Below are 25,028 nucleotides of genomic sequence, written 5' to 3'. Positions count from 1 at the left end.
TCCCATCTATCTGATGTGAGCGACAGCATAAGAGACAAAGATCACATCAGGCAAATGCTGGGGCTGTACCTTAATTAAGGCCACGGCCGCTTCCTTCCAACTCCTAGGCCTTTCCTATCCCATCGTCGCCATAAGACTTATCTGTGTCGGTGCGACGTAAAGCAACTAGCAAAAAAAAAAAAAAAAAAAAACAAAGAACATCACAACAAACAATGGTCAATATAATGTTATTGTTGATCAGTGTTATGCGCTTTCAATATTGTAGGCCTTCACATTTAGTTTACTTCCGACTCTGAAATACCACTCTTATCATAGTCGGTACGGTAAAACTGAATAAAACATAAATGGTCGGAAATTGTATTCTCTATAACATTTGTTATGTAGAACTTTTCGATAGGACCAATAACATAGGTACAGTATTTAAAAATTAAATTTTAGGCGCCCTCCCCTAAACTACAGTTTCATCCAGGGTTAAGTGTTTATATAAGTTAGACTGTAGTTTCTTATTCCCCGACTCTATATACCGACCTTCACTAAATTCTGTTAACCCATTTTCTCGTGGCTCGGCGTTGATATGGACTTGGCAAAAAAAAAAAAAAAAAAAAAAAACCATCATGAATACCTGTGTTATCAAAGCCGGTACGGTAACAATGTATGACAAAATATCGGAAATGTAATTCTGTATTACTTTCGTTATGTAGTATTTATCGATAGGACCACTAATACTATAAATATATGAGAATTAAATTGTAGGCCTTCCCCTAAACTACCATTTCAGTCGGCGTGAATAAAATTATTTATGTCCTAGATTGTAGCGACTTATTAGCCGACTTTGAATACCGATTTTCATTAAATTATCTTCAGCCGTTTTCTCGTAATGCGTGTACATACATCATACATACATACATACATACATACATACATACATACATACATACATACATACATACATACATACATACATACATACATACATACTGAACCCTTTAGGTCCATATTGAGGGATACCTACCTTTCTTACCTATCAGCAAAGTTCATGAGATCTGTCTCTTGGGTCGTATCGGGTTCTTCGTCACTTGCTGAGGTAAATGTAGGATTCAGTAATTCTAATCTATCTACTGGAATGAAAGGTCTGTTTAAAAGATTCCTATTTATTCAGGAAAATTCTGAAGCACTCTGATATGTCAACGATAGCATAGAAGTCAACTGTATCCACTGGACACCGCAATCATTTTTAACATAATGGTCAGAACACTGGTGTGAGACTTTAACGTAACTGCCTGATGGGCATTCTTACTAGAAACCATTGTCTCAATTATTAATTATTTAAGAAAGGAAAGTCTGGAAATCCTTAAATTCGGCTTCCATGTGAGACTACATGTACCATCATAGTGATTCGTTATGGTCCAGCCCTCGTAACACGAACTCTGGACTCTGGGTATAATTAAGGCCGTCCAATCGGTGTGTGCCACACAGTGGTTCTACGGCATGGACCCTTAATTGAATCGATGTGACCTGCGTCTATGTCATGGACCGACATCTAATCTTCTAAGTTACTTTAAAGTCATTGTGGATGATGACCGCAAGGAAATGAGGCTACATTGGCATATGGCCCTAATCTAAGTCCCTGAGGTTGATGACCCCCTGACCATCCAAGTTTCTAGGCAGAAGGCTAAACACAATTAAGTTACATCGGTTGATGACCAAAGTTTCCACTTTACTGACCCCAGCACATTCACTGCTCAACCAATCAAAGTTCCATAATTACAACAATAGCAATTCTCACAAACTTTGTGGCAGTAAAATCCATTTCCTTCGGATATGTCCCTTTAATCGTTACTTGATATTTAAAATATTCCCCAGAAAACAAACTAAAATTTCCAGAATGCATCTCCAAGTTATTCGCTTGATTAAAGTTATTTCAAAATGCGGTTTCACTGAATTTAATAATTAAATAAATTTAAATGATTTAACGGAATGTTAAAGATCAGTAAATTTTATCTCCGCGGACTCTGGTTTCTTCACAAATTCCTACGCAGCTGTGATGTAAATTCAATATTGCGATGTTTATCTGGCTGGAAAAGAATTGTTACATAATTCATGTCCAGTTATATATCTTGTCTCGTGATCTCACACTTTAAAATCTAATCTAGTCGTAACCGTTTTTAACACTTGGATATCCTATGAATCTACGTACAAACCAAACGACTCGCCATATAATTACGATGTCATATCTCGTCATACCATTATGAATTTTGCACACCCCTCACAGACAAACCGATCATCACGACCATCGCTCTATATTTTGGACAACCCTGAATTTGGTTACTCTGTTCCTTATACTGGAAGTTCATGATTTCAAATGTTCATTACGTCCCCAATTACAGTATTTCACAATACTCAGATCATTACCAGCTATGAATTTCAACTAAATCCATCATTTTACCGTTTTCCCCGGCAGAGAATACAGTACAATCTTAATTCCACGCCTGTACCGTTATATCCCCGCTGTTTCCCCCTATCAGCTGAGGCCTCTCACCCCCAAGTTCACTTGGCAGTTACATGAAACACCCGGTTCGTTCTACCTGACTGACTTCTCAAATGCTCTCTTTAAACTCTTCCGACAAAATTAAACAAATACGATATTCTAACCAACAAAATGCACAGATTAAGCTTCAAGATGCCCACACTAATTATACGCGTCGCCAATTAATACTGCTATGGATTTCTATGAATTTCTTTCCAATCCCAACATTATAAAATATACCTCGGGCTATCGTGTCCCGGCTTCAATGACAGGACTCTAACCTGATTCGTACATCTCATCTCAACTCATATAAAACATTCCTCGGGCTTCCATGTCCCGGCTTCAACGACAGGTCCAACCTGATTCACAAATCTCATATCAACAAAACTAACCTTTGTTTCCCCAGCTCCACAATTATCATCGACAAAGAACTGGAAAAAAATCCTTACTAGAAATCTCGACGTCTAATATCGCACAATGCATTAATCATGAATAACTTCGCATAAAGGATATCGTATTTAATAACTTGATTTTTTACGAGGAAATGACTGAAACATTCTATTAAATCTTTTTTATTGTCAGTCAGACACAGTTTAAAATAGGCCTAGAAAAACGTTTCCCTCCGTGACCAAATTCATCACCCTAGGTTCTCACCCGACAGCGCGCTTCCACTCGATTGAAAATGAGTACCCATGGATTATTATTATTAACGTCAAATTGCAGACAGAAAAATTTTACGTTGAATGAACATCTTGATTTGACATCCCAAAATATAGGCAGTACACTCACACGGATGACGATCTACATTGGACGTGATATCACTTCGGAACCCTATTCAATAACTTTTTACAACATTATACGGCACTCGCAAGACTTCAAAATTTTTATCCAAGTGGAAAATAAAACAAATGACTCTTTTAGTCGCATTCTCACATTTACAAAACTTAGTAGGGGTGACCACTGCTTCGTATATCCCCATTCAAATACACTTTTAGAGATTATGAGACAAGATATAAGAGGTAGTAAGATGGAAAGTCACCTACCTCATGTCGTTACGCCAGTGTTCGTCATAGAGCTCACCTGCGACCCTGGCATTTTATTTAGCCATTTTTACATTTATGGCTTTACAAACCATTATGTTTCTTCAGGTTTCCTGGAATAAAGCATTAAAAAAAAGAAAATACCCTTCACTTGTTTGATGAGCGCACACGATGGATTATAATTATTTCCGCACACGAATTACTTAATCACATTAGAATTTATTCAGTACTTTGACCGTCCTATCTGGTACAATTATTTCACTCTAGAAAACTATCTCCTCATGGAGACAAGACCTAGCCACAATGGCTAAAATCTGCAGTTGAACTCAGTCTACTTTCGTTGGTTTGATTTCGCAGAGCAGCTCAACAATTTTTCGTCCGCTTTGTATCACAAATGCCGGAGAAGGAGACTTCGTCATGGCGTCCCTTCATATTTATAGCAGTTACCCCCTCTCTTCGGATATCTCCCTTTGCCGCCAAGAAAATTTCTATAAATTTTCTGACTTAGCTAAACTGTAATTTCAAGAGTTTAGAAAGTGACTACATGCTTGCTACATTTCTGGCGGTAGTGTTCATGGACATTTAAAATGTATACGGGTTCGATTTGTGAGATGATTGACCTCCTTTGATAGGCACTATATTTTTTTGACTTGGCTTTGATCACGCCATGTACACGCGCTTTGAAATAGTTCACAAAAATGACTTGAGATTCTTCCGCCGTTGACACGTGTGGCTGACGTCACGTACCCCACAGCGTGGGACCGAAGGTAATCACCCCCTCGCCACGTGTCAAATCCATGCTATCAAGAATCCAACTTTTAAACGATTGTTAATTTATGCATAATGTTCTTAGGGCACAAAGGTCATGAGTTCAATACATACATACATACATACATACATACATACATACATACATACATACATACATACATACATACTGTGCCCGTTCGCATCTCGAAGACCAGCTACAAAATGGCGGCGTAGGAAGGTATGGCCCATGCGATCTACTAAGGCAATGAACTTAATATTAATGCAGCGTATAGGAGGCTATGTACGTCACGGAACGGATAATTTTCGAAGACACTGCAGAACAGTAGAGGCTCATTTTGAATTGTTTTAAAAAAATGTAGCAGCGGAAGGATTGTTTAAGAGGATACTCAAGAAATAACATTCGCAGAAACAAGACGCAAAAACGAGCGGAGCTACGTATTTAAAGAATATTCTTGGCTACTGTGAAGAATATTGATTATTTATAATCGGCGATAGCATACGATTAAATTATTCACCGGTGTATGCTAAGAAAAGAGCCGAAGAAAATATATAAATAAATAATTTTTGGTGATATATGATTGACTTGGATTAGTGAGGAGCCACTCTACGATCGAAGGAATAGGAATTCACCATTCTACAATATTGATAACTTCGTACGAGAGGATAGTAACTACCGTAGCAGTAAATCTTATAATTATTTCACGGAGAAAATTTTCAGAGCAAAGAAAAACTTCGACGATATCTATAAATAATTGAAATATGGAATATATCATGACTAATTACTGCGGAAATGGAATTCTTTTCGTTGTCTACAGATTCAAAATGATGACTGTCTGCTAAATTAACAAAATGGACTGAACTGGGGATATGCACCGTCGAGCCAGATGACCAGCTGTGGATGACTGGACCGGCCAACCAGTGGACATGATGACGTGGATGAGGACCGGCCAGCCAAAGGACCGGACGAGAAGGAGTGGACCGGCGAGCCATGTGACCAGCTGATGACCATGAGTGTGCAATCCAACCAGAGATCCAGATCCGATCTGAGGGTCTAGCCGCAACCGAAGGATGGAGCAACAACCAGATCAGACGTAGCAACTGACGAGCTAAGTCCATACATTTCTTTAGTAGAGTAGTTTCTTGTAATCTGCACCCTCAATCTAACTTGGCATGTGCTGAATATTTGGTGATATTTTTGGAGTAATTAAGAACGCGTGTGTAATATAAAGTGAAGTGTGAGATATTTAAGATTTTAAGATAAGATGGAAGTGTAGAATAAAAATGCTTATATGACATATACAGGTTACCGCACTTGAATACTTACAGTGGAAACTAGTTTGGATAAAAGATAGAAGTGTTACTTGTGAATACCTAGAAGCAATGAGTCTAATTTGCTTGTGAAATTTCGATTAATCTCGCTTACCTGAATATAGATTACGTCACGAAGTACCTGCGCGATACAATGATTATTGTCAAATTAAGTATTCCTTTCTTCATAGAAAGAGGGCATTGAACTCGTACTACTGGTGTTAAGATAAAGGTTATTGACTACGTATATTTACAAGGCAATTCTAGTATATTTAGCATATAGTTTTGGGAGTAATGCTATATGCATACGGCTATATGAAAGCCGATGTTATGTTAAAGTATCTTTGGAATAGTGTTGAAATGTGATTATTTAATGGAGTATATTGATGAATAGTTAAAGTGTAGAGGTTTGTTTATGTTCTACGGGATGTGTAAGAATTGCTATTCGACGAGATAACGTTATATTAGAATTACAAGGTGAGTTTCTGTGCCATATTTGAAAGTATATGACAAGGAGAGAACATCGCGCAGATGACCATTTTTAGGTAAGATAGACAAGCATTATGGTAGAATAGTGTATCGTGACAGTTATATTTATGTCTGACATTGGTAAATAACAGGTACTATGAATAAGAGTGTACTTTAATGTACAGTTTACTAGACTCATGACTTAGTATACATCTAATATTTCGTGGTGCGGTGACGTTACAATAATTTCATTCTATACTATCCATACAAGTTGAATAGCTCGTATACATATGAAGTATTGAGATAGAGCAGAACGCTAGAGCACATTGAGCCATTAATAGAGGAGTGTGTGGATTTGAAACTACTTGAAAAATTTAGTTAGATGTTTATTTCTTTTCATGCAATATGATTTCTATTCGAGTATTTTAAATATGAAGAATATAATAATGGTTAGTTAGGAGCCATATGTCGTAGGCTTTAGGGGGGTATTGTCTTAGCCCGTGAGTTGTTACTTGTGCGTACTCGAAATATGTGACCAAATAATCAGAGTGCAGATCTATGAATGATTAATTTATGAATGGAAAGTTGGTGAACACTTTTACGATTTAATACTCACACAAGAGTATATTTGGGAAATAATTACGTGAAAATATGAACAGATTCGTGTTTACAATCTTAGTCTTTCCCATGTAATTTTATTACGTTTTTCAAGTTAACGAATCACTTATTTTATCTCAGCATGACGACTTATTTGTTGTGAGGATAATTTTAATAATTAACTGGACAGTATTCACAATGTATATTTTATTTGATTCCTTGATTGTTCAGTGATCTCGAATATAATTTGTGAAAATGAAATACTTTTCGGAACATGGCTACGAATATTGAGACATGTATTAATATGAATTTGAACATTAGTTATGACAGAATGTAAGCATTTTTTAAGCTTTAATTATTTTATTTTATTTGAGCCAGCGCTGACTCTAGACTTTCAATGATTAATTAGTTCTCAATCAATATTACCTATATTTCACTTCATCTAATATCAAACATTATTTTAGTTAATAAATAATCTTATATTTTTTTTCTTAGTAAGTGACTGTGTTTTAATTTCTGTGCAGGTAACGTCTAGTTGTAAGTTAGATAATAAGTTTCATAGAAATAAGCAATTGACTAGTTCTACAATCGGAAAGAGTTTCTTTTGAAGTTATCGGTCACTTGTTCGTACTTGTGCATGTAGATACTCCTGTGGTGCGTATTCCAGCGGACTAATTCTCATTCGAAACCACGTAAAATAATTATATATATAAAATCACAGATTTTATGAGCGGAAAATGGAATACCCTGAGAAGAAATCAAGAGCTACCGGGATAACTTGACACTGACCGCTGCATGAGCGGGTGCAAGTTATAAATGTCGCACCAATCGTGGGGCAATTAATGAGAAAGACACCGCGGAAGATAAATGTCGTACCAATCGTGGGGTCCGATTTAAGTGAGAGACACCGCGGGAAAGTTTTAAATGGATGCCCAATCGTGGAACAATTAATGAGAAAAGTACTGGAATTATTCGCCAATAGAAGTTGAAAATGTCGCACTAATGTGGGACGTTTTAAGAGAATGACACCGCGGGAGAGTTAAAATAGCTGCCCAATCGTGAAGCAATGAAGAGAAAGACATCGCGGGAGAGTAAGAAATTGTCCGATAACTCACACTACTTAATCGGCAGTCCAGTGTTGAAGCTTGAAATGTAGGTATCGGGCATAGAAAAAGAGTCACCAATGTATTGAGTAATTTATTTAATTATTACTACATTGTAGCACCTGTGAAGAATATTGATAAGGAATTATTGTTGTTTATTAGATGATTGCTTTTCTTTAACAACAGTAAGGATGGATTAGGTGATTTTAAGTTAATATGAAATGAAACTTAGTTGATTTTAACCTTGGTAAAGGCTGATGTCCATACATATAAATATTGGATGCCGTATAGCGGAATTTTAATTTCTTTATTTCGTAACATGTTCCGAAATGAGATCGAAATGATAGATCTGAACTCATGGTCTGGTTGTTGATGGTCTATCTGGTGGGATGGTGCCGATCTCCAGGAAGGTCCATCTATATTATTATTCAGTGAATAGAAAACTTGACACTAGTGCATATAGTGCAAACTTTGAACTATTTTAAACCTTGTAGACTAAGTTATTGTAGTGTGTGTGATATTATATATGATATTCTGTGAACTTAAAGGATTGATAGGCAAATTAGTGAAAATTTTAACAAAATAGAGAGTTTATTAGAAGTCTTCAGAGATTGTAACGAATATATTGAACTTGACATAAAAATGGCAACACAGGGTAGAGTACAGACAAGAAGGGAACAGGAAGAGGAAATGAGAAGAGCACAAGAGAAACAAGAAGGAGCTCCAATATGGTTTCTCGAATATTTGAAACAACAAGAAGAGAAAGAGAAAAAGCAAGAAGAAAAAGAGAGGAAGCTGGAAGAAGAAAGACAGAAAGAAGAAAAGGAACGTGAAGAAAAAGAGAAAAAGCAAGAAGAAAAAGAAAAGAAGCAAGAAGAGAGAGAAAAAAAGCTGGAAGAAGAAAGACAGAAGGAGAAAGAAGAAAAGGAAAGAAGACGGACGGGAAAGGAGCGAAAACAGCAAGAATGGTTCAGGGAATTTCAAAAGGAACAAGAGAAGAAACTAGAAGAATGGAAACAGAAACAAGAAGAGAAAGAACAGGAAAGGGAATCAAGATTCCAGAGATGTATCATTGAGATGAGAGAGGAAAGAAGAGAGGATCAGCTAAAACAGAAAGAATCTTTAGAAGAATTTGTTAGAAAAATAGAAGATGAACACAAAGGGATGATCGATGAGCTACGCAAGAAACAAGAAGAAGCGACTGAAGAAACAGCGAAAACACGGTCGGAAGTATATGAAGTTAAGAACGAAATCCAAAACATGCAGACGAGGTTAACAGAAACCATGGAAAATCGAAACAGAGAGATGCATGAGGAAATAAATAAAATAAATGAAATGGTAACAGAGAGCCAAGAAACGATCCGAAAATTGGAAGAAGAGAAAATAAATGATATAACGACTGGTATGCAAGGATAAATTCTAAGGCAACAAGACTTAGATGAGAAATATGACCAAGCTGCGAGCAAAGTAGCACAGAAAATTGATGAATTGAAACAGAAGATAGAAGATAACAAGGAAGAATCGGAACGAAAAATCGAGAAGACAGAAGAGGAGATGAAACAGATTAGAAGAGAAATACAGGAGATGAAGGTGGAATCACACACGGCGAAATCCATGGCCTCAAGCTCTAGTGATAGGCAAAGAGCAGTAGAAGTACAGATTAATGAGAGAGAGAACACACCTTCAGGGATAAGCGACCCAACTAGAAGAGATATAGAAATATTAAACGGTAGTAACCAGAGTGAGGGAAGCACGATAATTAATATTATTAAAAATTACGACAACCGACCGAAACATTTCGACGGTTCGGCTAAGACATCACCGAAGCAATTCCTTAGGGACATAGAGGAATATTTCAAGGAAGGAAAGATTCAGGAGGAAAAGAAATTGCGAATTATTGAAAAACGTCTGGACGGGAACCCAAATATTTGGTTCCAGGCTTTTAAGTACACATTCCACAACTATGATGAGTTTAAAGTAGCTTTCCTGAGGAAGTTCTGGGATCCTGAGATCCAGCAACAGCTAAGATTAGAGCTGTACTCGAGGAAATTTTCGACTGCAGGCCAAACTCGCTACAGCGATTTCTTCTCTTTCCAGTTTCATCGTTTTCAGGACTTAGATTCTCCACCTAGCGAACTGGAGGCGATTAAAACTATTCAGAGGCAATTACCACTTGAAATACAAAGATTATTAGCAGCCTCTGACATACAAACTGCTATTGACATGGAGAGACGATTAAGACAGATCGACCTAACGTCATCGTGCTTAATAGAGAGGAACCCCAGAAATCTTAGACAAATAGAAGCAGTTAATACAATTAGTCCTGAAATCACCAATCACGGACTAGATAAGGGTGATGAGATTAGGGCAGAAGATTGTATCAGAGCCCAAAACAAAGAACCGAGGAAATGTTATTGCCAGTACAGTGGACAACAGCACGGAAGATGTGGGCAAATTGGAAATAGAAATAGTTTCCATTATAGGAATAATACTCGATATGGGAACAATAGAAGTCGACCATATCAGAGGAACAGGAGGCGATACGATGAGAGGAGAAGACCTGCCCAATATAGTCAAAATGAAGAGAATAGGCGATATCTCCAAGAGCTGAGGGAACAGAGACAAAATAGGAGCCGATGGGAGGAAGCCATCAAAAATAAGGATATAAACGGCGACCTCGAAGGCGCAGAAAGTCTCGAACTTCAGAATTATAAACGAAGGAGACAGGAAGAAGGCTGGAAAGAGCATGAGAGCCATGGGAACACAGACAATTCCCAGTCATCTGAGCGAAAAAAAAAACGCCGATGACGAACTAACTAGAAACGAAATTGTAAATATTAAACCGTTTGAGAATATTGTCAAAATTCGCAGTTGGGTAGTAGCACAAATAGATCACTGGGACATTCAACGCGAGGATTTAATTAGAGAGGATACCTGTCACGAAACCCAACCTAAATTCAAGTTACCAGTAATAGTTGTGAGAGTGTTCAACACCCGGTTGTACTGTTTAGTGGACTCTGGAGCTAGCATAAGTGTAATGTCAAATACCTTATTCCAAGAGCTAAGCCAGAAAATAGAGATACCGATTATACCTGTATCTGGTGTAAAAATCCGAGGTATAATTCCTGACAAGTCAGTTGAGTGCAAGATACAAGCTTATTTAAGTATAAAGATCGGAAAATATGAATTCGAGCACCCATTCATGGTTATGAAGAAAATAAAATACAACGTCATCTTTGGAATAGACTTTATGATAAGTTCTAGGATGACAATTGATATGGAAAAGGGTGAAATTCGGTTCCCGGTAGTAGAAAATGATGGAAATAGAACCGTAGAAAGGGTCCAAATTAGTAGCTCACTTGAAGAAAACGAATGGTTGAAGATCGAAGGAAAAGAAGTGGATCTATTGGACGGAGGGAGCCATGAACTAGAAGAAAAAGATCTTAGCACAGAAATAGAGCCGGAATTAATTATGAGAATTGAAGAAATCGTTGCAATTGAAGAGGAAAGCTGCGAAAAATCTGAAATTTGGGAGGCTATTACTCAAGCTGCAATCACAGCAGAAGTAAAACGAATATTGTACAACATCATCAATAAATATATTGAAGTTTTTAGTGATAAACCTGGGTAGATTCCTAACTACAAGTACAAACTGATAGTTACTGACTGGACGCCATACAAGGGAAAAATATATGATGTGCCAGAGAAGTATTTCACTGAAGTTAAACAAATCATCGAGGAAATGTTAGTTGATGGATTGATCGTGAAGACTACCACTCCATTCCTGAATCCTATAGTAATTGTAAAGAAAAACAACGGAAAACTGCGTTTGTGCCTAGATGCTCGTGTCCTAAACTCCAGACTGATTCCAGAGTATAGCCAGGCTCCCAAAATTAAGGACATTGTGAAGAGATTTAGAGGTCAGAAATACTTTACGAGTATGGACTGCACAGCTTCATTTCACCATATTGTCCTTGAAGAGAAGTCACGGTTGTTAACGGGTTTTATGTTTAATAACCAAACATATGCCTATTGTCGACTACCTTTCGGGTTAAAGATCAGTTCGGCAGTATTGATAAGGGCACTAGACAGAAGCCTAACGAGTGAAGTAAAGGACTTCGTAAATTGTTATGTTGATGATCTGGTCTTTGCGAGCTCTACTTTCGAAGAACACTGTGTCAAATTGGAAAAGCTATTAAGTAATTTACAGAGAACTGGCTTCAAAATAAATCTATCAAAATCTAAATTTTGCCAAAGCCAAGTACTTTTTGTAGGCCACGTGATCGATGGAGAAGGGATAAGACCACATCCCGTAAAGATAAAGGCTATATGCGATTTCCCGAGGCCGACAAAGGTAAAGCATATAAGGCAATTTCTTGGGATGACTGGATTCTTCTCAGACCATTGTGAAGGCTACACAGAGACGGCTGCACCATTACAGAACCTGCTAAAGGTCAACAATAAATGGAAGTGGAATGATGAGGCAGAACAAGCTTTCATCAACATGAAAGAGCTGATGAAGAAAAGTAACAAACTGGGATATCCTGATTATCAACAGGGATTTATAATTCAAGCTGATGCATCGCACGTTGGTGTAGGAGCCTGCCTATATCAAGAAGATATCGAGACCAAAAAACGAACTTATTTGGCATTTACCAGTAGGAAACTTAGAAAACATGAGCAACACTATACCACTACTGAGCTTGAGCTACTAGCAATAGTGCACGCATTACAACAATGGAGACGTATAATTTATGGGTACCCAGTAACGATAAGGACAGACCACAAGGCGTTGACTTTTGGTTTAAAAGCAGTTATGAGCAGCGAAAGGATAACGCGATGGATGTTATTCACTCAACAGTTTGACCTAAAGATCGAACATTGCAGTGGAAAGCAAAACATCTTGGCTGATGCGTTAAGTAGAAATCCACATGAAAGTGAAGAAGATGTGCTAGCAATCGAATTGGATACACGAGACGAACAACTCCTAAGAAAATTGGAAAATTTGAGAGAATTTCAGGAATCTGACCAGAAATTGAAGATCATCATCGATAACTTGGAGAACAGGGAATCAGCGCCAGAATTCATAAGGAACTATGAAATCGTAGATGGGATACTACTGAAAGTAGTGGACAAGATCAGTAACAGCAAAAGAATTGTAATACCAGAAGAGCTACAAAGAGAATTAATCTGGCATACTCACAAGATGACCGGACATGCTGGCATAGACAAGGTCATTGGAACGATAATGGAAAAATTCACGTGGAATGGATTACGAAGATCAGTAAGAAATATAGCAAAAACATGCGATGTATGTCAGAGAGTAAAGCATAACAATTACGTATGCGGTCATAAACCAATCCCAATTATACCATCTAGAGCTCAGGAAATTTATGCAATAGATATTTTTGGAAAGTTGCCCACTGCTAGAAAGGGATATATACTAGTGGTTATCGATATATTCTCTAAATATATTTCATTGCAAGCCATTCAGAGAGCCAATACTAAACAAGTTTTACATGGCCTCATTAATAAGACATTTCCTGAAATGGGAAAACCAGAAAGGATCCTTACTGATAGGGGAACACAATTTACATCAGTTATGTTCCGCGATCGAATGAGAAATGAGGGCATCAAGCATACGTTATGCTCAGTTCGTCATCCAGCAGCTAATCCCGTAGAGAGGTATATGAAGGAGATCGCTAAATTCGGGAGAATATATTGTAGTCAACAACATTGGAAATGGATAGATATGCTAGACATCATAGCTGAAAGTTTAAACAACACCGTCAATCAATCAATTGCCCAGATTCCTAGTGTAGCCCATAAAAATGTTCACCCACAGAGAACATGGGACAGCATTTTCATTATGCAGCTAGATAAAAAGCCAGATCCGCAAGAAATAAATCTAAAGATCCAACAGGGACTCAAGGATCAGTCCCAAAAACGATTACGAAGGGTACGGAATAAGAAGTACCATGCACCTTTCAAGCAAGGAGATCTAGTTCTAGTCAAAACTGCACCAATATCAAATGCACCAGCAAAAATATGTGCTAAATTTCTGCCGTAATACAATGGTCCCTACAGAATCGAGCGCGTACTTGGGAATAATGCTTATGAAATAGCAAGTCTAAATGGCAAATATCGTAACATACATAATGCATGCAACATCAAGTTGTACTTTCAAGAGAATCAGCATATGTAATAAGAACTTAAGAAACAAGAATATCTAAAGCTAATGAACGACCTACCATCATGAAATACGCCAAGAGGAAGCATTAAATATCTTTATTTGGACTGATGAAATGAAGAAAATCAGCTGTTAAATACATGGTTGCGGGTCATGTAAACAAACTAGTGCAACTAAGACAGAATCGATATCAATCTGCTGATATTCGATAATCGAATAGATAATATCGGAATGGCAAAGAATATACGAGATGCAAAGTCACATTTGAGATTCAAGTTAACAATGAGAAAATATATCGTGACCAATATATTTTCTTTGTGTCGGGGGATTAAATGTGCCCGTTCGCATCTCGAAGACCAGCTACAAAATGGCGGCGTAGGAAGGTATGGCCCATGCGATCTACTAAGGCAATGAACTTAATATTAATGCAGCGTATAGGAGGCTATGTACGTCACGGAACGGATAATTTTCGAAGACACCGCAGAACAATAGAGGCTCATTTTGAATTGTTTTAAAAAAATATAGCAGCGGAAGGATTGTTTAAGAGGATACTCAAGAAATAACATTCGCAGAAACAAGACGCAAAAACGAGCGGAGCTACGTATTTAAAGAATATTCTTGGCTACTGTGAAGAATATTGATTATTTATAATCGGCGATAGCATACGATTAAATTATTCACCGGTGTATGCTAAGAAAAGAGCCGAAGAAAATATATAAATAAATAATTTTTGGTGATATATGATTGACTTGGATTAGTGAGGAGCCACTCTACGATCGAAGGAATAGGAATTCACCATTCTACAATATTGATAACTTCGTACGAGAGGATAGTAACTACCGTAGCAGTAAATCTAATAATTATTTCACGGAGAAAATTTTCAGAGCAAAGAAAAACTTCGACGATATCTATAAATAATTGAAATATGGAATATATCATGACTAATTACTGCGGAAATGGAATTCTTTTCGTTGTCTACAGATTCAAAATGATGACTGTCTGCTAAATTAACAAAATGGACTGAACTGGGGATATGCACCGTCGAGCCAGATGACCAGCTGTGGATGACTGGACCGGCCAACCAGTGGACATGATGACGTGGATGAGGACCGGCCAGCCAAAGGACCGGACGAGAAGGAGTGGACCGGCGAGCCATGTGACCAGCTGATGACCATGAGTGTGCAATCCAACCAGAGATCCAGATCCGATCTGAGGGTCTAGCCGCAACCGAAGGATGGAGCAACAACCAGATCAGACGTAGCAACTGACGAGCTAAGTCCATACATTTCTTTAGTAGAGTAGTTTCTTGTAATCTGCACCCTCAATCTAACTTGGCATGTGCTGAATATTTGGTGATATTTTTGGAGTAATTAAGAACGCGTGTGTAATATAAAGTGAAGTGTGAGATATTTAAGATTTTAAGATAAGATGGAAGTGTAGAATTAGAATGCTTATATGACATATACAGGTTACCGCACTTGAATACTTACAGTGGAAACTAGTTTGGATAAAAGATAGAAGTGTTACTTGTGAATACCTAGAAGCAATGAGTCTAATTTGCTTGTGAAATTTCGATTAATCTCGCTTACCTGAATATAGATTACGTCACGAAGTACCTGCGCGATACAATGATTATTGTCAAATTAAGTATTCCTTTCTTCATAGAAAGAGGGCGTTGAACTCGTACTACTGGTGTTAAGATAAAGGTTATTGACTACGTATATTTACAAGGCAATTCTAGTATATTTAGCATATAGTTTTGGGAGTAATGGCTATATGCATACGGCTATATGAAAGCCGATGTTATGTTAAAGTATCTTTGGAATAGTGTTGAAATGTGATTATTTAATGGAGTATATTGATGAATAGTTAAAGTGTAGAGGTTTGTTTATGTTCTACGGGATGTGTAAGAATTGCTATTCGACGAGATAACGTTATATTAGAATTACAAGGTGAGTTTCTGTGCCATATTTGAAAGTATATGACAAGGAGAGAACATCGCGCAGATGACCATTTTTAGGTAAGATAGACAAGCATTATGGTAGAATAGTGTATCGTGACAGTTATATTTATGTCTGACATTGGTAAATAACAGGTACTATGAATAAGAGTGTACTTTAATGTACAGTTTACTAGACTCATGACTTAGTATACATCTAATATTTCGTGGTGCGGTGACGTTACAATAATTTCATTCTATACTATCCATACAAGTTGAATAGCTCGTATACATATGAAGTATTGAGATAGAGCAGAACGCTAGAGCACATTGAGCCATTAATAGAGGAGTGTGTGGATTTGAAACTACTTGAAAAATTTAGTTAGATGTTTATTTCTTTTCATGCAATATGATTTCTATTCGAGTATTTTAAATATGAAGAATATAATAATGGTTAGTTAGGAGCCATATGTCGTAGGCTTTAGGGGGGTATTGTCTTAGCCCGTGAGTTGTTACTTGTGCGTACTCGAAATATGTGACCAAATAATCAGAGTGCAGATCTATGAATGATTAATTTATGAATGGAAAGTTGGTGAACACTTTTACGATTTAATACTCACACAAGAGTATATTTGGGAAATAATTACGTGAAAATATGAACAGATTCGTGTTTACAATCTTAGTCTTTCCCATGTAATTTTATTACGTTTTTCAAGTTAACGAATCACTTATTTTATCTCAGCATGACGACTTATTTGTTGTGAGGATAATTTTAATAATTAACTGGACAGTATTCACAATGTATATTTTATTTGATTCCTTGATTGTTCAGTGATCTCGAATATAATTTGTGAAAATGAAATACTTTTCGGAACATGGCTACGAATATTGAGACATGTATTAATATGAATTTGAACATTAGTTATGACAGAATGTAAGCATTTTTTAAGCTTTAATTATTTTATTTTATTTGAGCCAGCGCTGACTCTAGACTTTCAATGATTAATTAGTTCTCAATCAATATTACCCAGATTTCACTTCATCTAATATCAAACATTATTTTAGTTAATAAATAATCTTATATTTTTTTTCTTAGTAAGTGACTGTGTTTTAATTTCTGTGCAGGTAACGTCTAGTTGTAAGTTAGATAATAAGTTTCATAGAAATCAGCAATTGACTAGTTCTACAATCGGAAAGAGTTTCTTTTGAAGTTATCGGTCACTTGTTCGTACTTGTGCATGTAGATACTCCTGTGGTGCGTATTCCAGCGGACTAATTCTCATTCGAAACCACGTAAAATAATTATATATATAAAATCACAGATTTTATGAGCGGAAAATGGAATACCCTGAGAAGAAATCAAGAGCTACCGGGATAACTTGACACTGACCGCTGCATGAGCGGGTGCAATACATACATACATACATACATACAGACAGACAGACAGACAGACAGACAGACAGACAGACAGACAGACAGACAGACAGACAGACATTAGGGAAAAGTAAAAATTGCATTTCCTTCTTACTATGGACATGACCGATAATGAAATACCGTTCTTTTCAAATTCTGAACAATGTATAGACAAAACTCTCATTTTTTATATATAGATACTAGCTGATGTACCCGTGCTTCGCTACGGGATTCTCATAAAGACTGACTTTGTGGTTTTCCTAACTGAAGTCAGTAGAGGCCATTACAAAAACGTCAGTAGGAATGTAGTGATTAAAAACAATGTTATCACATAAAATACCCGATCAAATGAAAAACTGCACATTTTCTCTCTTTCAACGAACAGTACTACGGTGCCGATCTAACAGTCCAAAGTTCCAAAGCTGGAAAGACCAGGCCGTAGAATGCCGCGAACACTTCTCTGCCTTTATTCCGTTAAATATGCATACTTCACATTCCAATCAGTGCCTCAGAGTAGGGATTGAAGAGCTTGAATGCTATGATGAACCAGTGTGTTACGTGCCAGTAGTATCGGAAAATTTAACGAAACAGAGAAATGGCATGCTAAAGAAGAAAGTTACCTATCTCCCCAGCTACTTCCTGCCAATATTTAGACAGACTGTTACACTCGTACGACTGGGCGAGTTGGCCGTGTGGTTAGGGGCGTGCAGCTGTGAGCTTTCATCTGGGAGATAGAGGATTCAAACTCCACTGTCGGCAGCCTTGAAGATGTTTTCCGTGGATTCCCATTTTCTCACCAGGCAAATGCTGGGGCTATACCTTAATCAAGGCCAAGGCCGCTTCCTTCAAACTCATAGCCCTTTCCTATCCCATCGTCACCGTAAGACCTAACTGTGTCGGTGCGACGCAAAGTAAATTTAAAAAATACTCGGTACGCAGCAGTAATCCTATCTATCGGAGATGAGTGGCAACAGAAGACAAAGCACATCACAACAAACAATGGTCAATTTAATGTTATTGTTGATCAATTTTATGACCTTTCTATATTGTAGGCTTTCACATTTAGTTTTCTTTCGACTCTGTGATCTTAGGGCGTCTTATAAAATTATTTATAGCGTAGACTGTAGTTCCTCATTCTCCGACTTTACATACAGATTTTCATTAAATCCTGTCTACCCATTTTCTCGTGACTCGGCGCTGACAAGGACTTAGTAGCAAAAATCCACATTCATGAACATCTCTGATCATAGCCGGTATGGTAACAATGTATAAGACATAAATGATCGGAAATATAATACTATATATATTCAGTTATGTAGTATTTATCGATACGACAACTAATAGCATAATTATTTGGGAATTAAATTTTAGGCCTAACCCTAAACTACCATTTCATTCACCATGAATACAATTATTTATGGCCTAGATTATAGCGACTTATTCCCCGACTTTGCATACCGATTTTCGTTAAGATAGGACCACTAATAACATAAATATTTGAGAATTCCATTGTAGGCCTCCCTTAAACTACCATTTCTTCTCATCGTGAATACAATTATTTATGGCCTAGATTGTAGCGACTTATTCCTCGACTTCCCCTACCGATTTTCGTTAAGATACGACCATTAATAAAGATATTTGAGAATTAAATTTTAGGCCTTCCCCTAAACTACCATTTCACTCAGCGTTAGTAAAATTACTTATGGCCTAGATTATAGCGACTTATTCCGCGACTTTGTATACCGATTTTCATTAATATATGACCACTAATGGCATAAATATTTGAGAATTAAATTTTAGGCTTTCCCCTAAACTATCATTTCAGTCGGCGTGAATAAAATTATTTATGTCCCAGATTGTAGCGACTTATTACCCGACTTTGAATACCGATTTTTATTAAATTACCTTCAGCCGTTTTCTCGTGATGCGTGTACATACATACATACATACATACAGACAGACAGACAGAGATTACGGAAAAGTAAAAAGTGCGTTTCCTTGTTACTGTGGGCACGACTGACACAGATATACCATCCTTTTTAAATTCTCAGCAATGTACAGACAAAACTCTTATTTTATATATATAGATTATTTTAAATGGAGTAGTTTAATTTTTTGAAGTATTTGACGTAAATTTCGTAGGAAATACGTTTTATTGTAATTATGTAACTAAGAATGAACTAATTCTGAATTGTCATGCACTTGTTGTGTCTTGTTTTCATGTATCCATTTCTTTTTATTCCTTTCCTTTCATCTTCTTCGTAATCTGTTTACCCTCCAGGGTTGGTTTTTCCCTCGGTCTCAGCGAGGAATCCCACCCTACCGGCTAAAGGGCAGTGTCCTGGAGCGTGAGACATTGGGTCGGGGATACAGCTGGGGAGAATGACCAGTACCTCGCCCAGGCGGCCTCACCTACTACGCTGAACAGGAGCCTTGTGGGGGGATGAGAAGATTGGAAGGGATAGACAAGGAGGAGGGAAGGAAGCGGCCGTGGTGTTAAGTTAGGAACCATCCCTGCATTTGCCTGGAGGAGAACTGGGAAACCACGGCAAACCACTTCCAGGATGGCTGAGATGTGAATCGAACCCACCTCTACTTATTTGACATCCCGAGGCTGAGTGGACCCCGTTCCAGCCCTCGTACCACATTTCAAATTTCGTGGCAGAGCCGGGAATCGAACCCCGGACTCCAGGGGTGGCAGCTAATCACACTAACCACTACACCACAGTGGGGGACCCTTTCCTTTCGTTACCATTGAAGTTCTTGTTTTTATATGTTTTCTAATATCTTGTCGTTATGTAGATTCGCGTTTTATTTTAGTTTCGCCTGCCACACTTCTTCTGCCACCTGGATATCTTCCGATTGCAATGCATTTAATAATAATAATAATAATAATAATAATAATAATAATAATAATAATAATAATAATAATAATAATAATAATAATAATAATAGTGTATATACACTGACCGACAGTGACAATGCAACACCAAGGAGGAGTGGTTCGAAAGGGATGAAAGTTGGGGAAAAAACAGAGACGGCACGGATGAATAATTGATGTTTATTTCAAACCGATATGCAGGTTACACAATGCGCACGGCATCGACTCAGTAGGATGTAGGACCACCGCCAGCGGCAATGCACGCAGAAACACGTCGAGGTACACAGTCAATAAGAGTGCGGATGGTGTCCTGAGGGATGGTTCTCCATTCTCTGTCAACCATTTGCCACAGTTGGTCGTCCGTACGAGGCTGGGGCAGAGTTTGCAAACGGCGTCCAATGAGATCCCACACGTGTTCGATTGGTGAGAGATCCGGAGAGTACGCTGGCCACGGAAGCATCTGTACACCTCGTAGAGCCTATTGGGAGATGCGAGCAGTGTGTGGGCGGGCATTATCCTGCTGAAACAGAGCATTGGGCAGCCCCTGAAGGTACGGGAGTGCCACCGGCCGCAGCACATGGCATTTAACGTGCCTTGAATACGCACTAGAGGTGACGTGGAATCATACGCAATAGCGCCCCAAACCATGATCCCGCGTTGTCTAGCGGTAGGGCGCTCCACAGTTACTGCCGGATTTGACCTTTCTCCACGCCGACGCCACACTCGTCTGCGGTGACTATCACTGACAGAACAGAAGCGTGACTCATCGGAGAACACGACGTTCCGCCATTCCCTCATCCAAGTCGCTCTAGCCCGGCACCATGCCAGGCGTGCACGTCTATGCTGTGGAGTCAATGGTAGTCTTCTGAGCAGACGCCGGGAGTGCAGGCCTCCTTCAACCAATCGACGGGAAATTGTTCTGGTCGATATTGGAACAGCCAGGGTGTCTTGCACATGCTGAAGAATGGCGGTTGACGTGGCGTGCGGGGCTGCCACCGCTTGGCGGCGGATGCGCCGATCCTCGCGTGCTGACGTCACTCGGGCTGCGCCTGGACCCCTCGCACGTGCCACATGTCCCTGCGCCAACCATCTTCGCCACAGGCGCTGCACCGTGGACACATCCCTATGGGTATCGGCTGCGATTTGACGAAGCGACCAACCTGCCCTTCTCAGCCCGATCACCATACCCCTCGTAAAGTCGTCTGTCTGCTGGAAATGCCTCCGTTGACGGCGGCCTGGCATTCTTAGCTATACACGTGTCCTGTGGCACACGACAACACGTTCTACAATGACTGTCGGCTGAGAAATCACGGTACGAAGTGGGCCATTCGCCAACGCCGTGTCCCATTTATCGTTCGCTACGTTCGCAGCACAGCGGCGCATTTCACATCATGAGCATACCTCAGTGACGTCAGTCTACCCTGCAATTGGCATAAAGTTCTGACCACTCCTTCTTGGTGTTGCATTTGCTCTGTCAGTCAGTGTATTTAAAACATTAGGCTGATGTTTGCTACATCAATTTTGAGAGACAGCTAAACCGATGGACATCGTAAAGCATTTTGACGAAAGGTCTTGGCCTGTAGATTTGCACATTGTCTTTGAAAGCATAAACAATTCTTGCCGTATATGATCAAATTATTAAAGAAAAATATAACATTCGGATTAGCTAATGCGCTCGCCTATTGGCGAGCCCAATAGTGATGGGTAGCACGCGAATGAGTCGATCAAAATGAACGCTTCACTCCTATGAAGTTTGAACTAACCACTCAATTTCAATGAACTGGTATTTCAAACACTTCACAGTTCTCACACTTCATATCATTCACAACTCATTCGATTCGTCTGTCGCTCGCTCACTCGCTCTCTTCCCCTGACTGACTATCTGCTTCATTCATTTACCCCTTCACTCCCAGTCCCATCCTACCTGTCAACTGTGTTATTACACCATTAAAGACATACTGTACGAAGACACTGACAGTCCGACAGTGTGAGCGACCGGGCGAGTTGGCCGTGCGGTTAGGGTCGCGTAGGTGTGAGCTTGCATCCGGGAGATACTGGATTCGAACCCCACTGTCGGCAGCCCTGAAGATGATTTTCCGTGGTTTTCCACTTTCACACCAGTCAAATGCTGGTGCTGTACTATAATTAAGGTCAATACCGCTTCCTTCCCACTCCTGGGCCTTTCCTATCCCATCATCGCCATAAGACCTATCTGTGTCGGTGCGACGTAAGGAAATTGCAACAAAAAAACAAAAACAAAAAAAACAGAGAAAGCAGACCAGACGTGCAAATAAAATGCTTACCTTTTGAATCTGCAAGTAAAAATGCGTTGAATCCACAGCCGAAAGGGTATCTTTCCTGTAGGAATGTTTATCACATACACAACAATTTAATAATTAAAGAAAATTTCACTTTGGGGATTAGACTAATTCAGTACAAAATAACAATGAACGGACTTTGTATCACTTCTTAAGCAAATGTTTAGAAATTTCCGTTTAAAAACATTATTTGTTCTACTCTTTTTACAGTCATGCGATTCCTTCTGTCTGTTATAAGGAGTCCGGCCTTCGAGAACACTTTTTCGCATGGCGTGGAGGTTGCAACAATACACAGCCGGATTTTAGCAAGTTTAAAGAGCGCTGGGTACACTGACTGCCGTTCAGACCACCACTCAAGTGATTTCCTTGCCTCTGTAGTAAGGGTTCCTGCACCGGGCGAGTTGGCCGTGCGTGTAGAGGCGCGTGGCTGTGAGCTTGCATCCGGGAGATAGTAGGTTCGAATCCCACTATCGGCAGCCCTGAAGATGGTTTTCCGTGGTTTCCCATTTTCACACCAGGCAAATGCTGGGGCTGTACTTTAATTAAGGCCACGGCCGCTTCCTTCCAACTCCTAGGCCTTTCCTATCCCATCGTCGCCATAAGATCTCTCTGTGTCGGTGCGACGTAAAGCCCCTAGCAAAAAAAAAAAAAAAAGGTTCCTGCAAATATTTATCCACTTCCACTATGGCAGCCAGTAGCGGCGATTGGGAATTAAAATTGCGGGGCGAAAAATACACGGACAACAAACAGTACCGGGGTTTGAGGGATAAAGCGGACGGGGTTGGGGGTGGGGGTTATATACATCAAAACAGAAGAAACAAGCTACAAAATGGTAAGTTTTTCGATGGTCTCTGAGCGAATTTAAACAGAGAGGTAAAGGTTGACAATTTACCAACGTAAGTATGGTAATACTAGTTTTTAAAGATTTTGATTCAATACTACACAATAAAACGTTACCAATTCATTACAGTTGAATACAAGTATAGCGTGATTATACAATTAAAATTATTGAGTATTTCAGTACCCACTAAGAAACTTCTTCTTCTTCTTCTTCTTTTGATACCGCTTTTTCCCACACCTGTGGGGTCACGAGTGCGAACTGCGTCGCACATGTGGATTTGGCCCTGTTTTACAGCCGGACGCCAACCCTATATGGAGGGATATAATCACTATTGCGTGTTTCTGTGATGGTTGGTAGTGTGGTATGTTGTCTGAATATGATGAGTAGAGTGTTGGGACGAACACACACATACCCAGTCCCCGAGCCAGAAGAATGAATCAGAAGCGATTAAAATCCCCTACCCGGCTGGGAATCGAACCCGAGACTCTCTGAACCGAAGCCCAGTACGCTGACCATTCAGACAACCAGTCGGACAGTACAGTATATACTTACTAAGAAACGAACAGACACTAAAGAGACTGCCAGGCTGACGAACACGCGCGGCAAGCTGGTGAATCATACCTCAGTGTCCATGACCTTGGAAAAAAAACCTGCTAACCTTCCTCACAGCACGTGCAAAGTCTCCACTACTTGCTGTGGCACTATACAAATCGGTTAGCCGGGTCGAACGACATTTTATGCGTATTTCCACTAATAGTTTTGTTAATAATTAAAGGCAATAAAGGAAAGAATTAGCTGATAAGACAATAGGGCTTGTACAATTTTTTTTAATAATTCCTAGTTTCAGCTGGCTAAAGTGCGAATATAAATGGAATATTTTCTCCAAAAAGTGGGGGAGGGGTGACTGCCCCTCCTCGCCTCCCCCCCCCCCCCCTAATCGCCGCTACTGATGGCAACAGCTCTAGGGTGTGGATTGCTCTGCAGCCTGGATACAACCTCATCGAATTCAACCTAGAGACAAGAAGTAGATTCGGCGATTGAAACTAGGTTTTCTGCAGTGGTAGTGTACGTGTCAGACACGTATCTCTTACAGTACCCGATCAGGTTTTGTTTTGCTTTCTCAGTAGATTTTTTGTCAGAAAGTCCATGTAATTTGAACCGGGGGTCCAATGCTTAAACGGTTTTTTTCCTATATTATGAAATCGCCGATTTAGCTCTTCCACTAACTATTAGGTCATATACTTCACATCAGCACGAATTTCATTGTCATTGGCAAATCTGCAACACCATCTTTACAACGACCGAATGAGGAGTATAACTTTTGACGCAGTGACCAGCCTTTCACTGCTAATTTCCTCAGTACATTCTTTGAAAACTTTCAACATTTTGCAGGCTTGTGTTATGCTTGCAATGTCGTCTATGGTCAAATTTGGAAGATTCGAGTAATTTCTGATTATACCTGACATCAGGCATTCTTGACAGAAACTATTCTTTGCAGCATATCAAAGGTTGAATTCCACCTTGTGATGGTATGCTGTTTTAACGTTAGGGATGGCTCTTTCAACAGTTCCTGCACTTTATTGAGCTTCATGCTAGCCTACAAACTTCTTTTTGAAAAATCCATTTTTGTCA

The 25,028-nt window shown here is 39.1% G+C and overlaps 1 protein-coding gene across 1 annotated transcript in view; it reads right to left on the bottom strand.

The window, feature by feature from the left end:
- Positions 1-25,028, bottom strand: part of Cipc (Clock interacting protein circadian) — an 851,118-nt gene that overhangs the window by 448,925 nt on the left and 377,165 nt on the right. The gene's annotated exons all lie outside the window — the stretch shown is intronic.

The sequence above is a fragment of the Anabrus simplex genome, chromosome 2 (genome assembly GCF_040414725.1).
Source record: "Anabrus simplex isolate iqAnaSimp1 chromosome 2, ASM4041472v1, whole genome shotgun sequence".
NCBI classification, from domain to species: Eukaryota; Metazoa; Arthropoda; class Insecta; order Orthoptera; family Tettigoniidae; genus Anabrus; species Anabrus simplex.
Note: the sequence above shows the minus strand (reverse complement) of the source record. Positions and strands in the feature narration are given on the sequence as shown.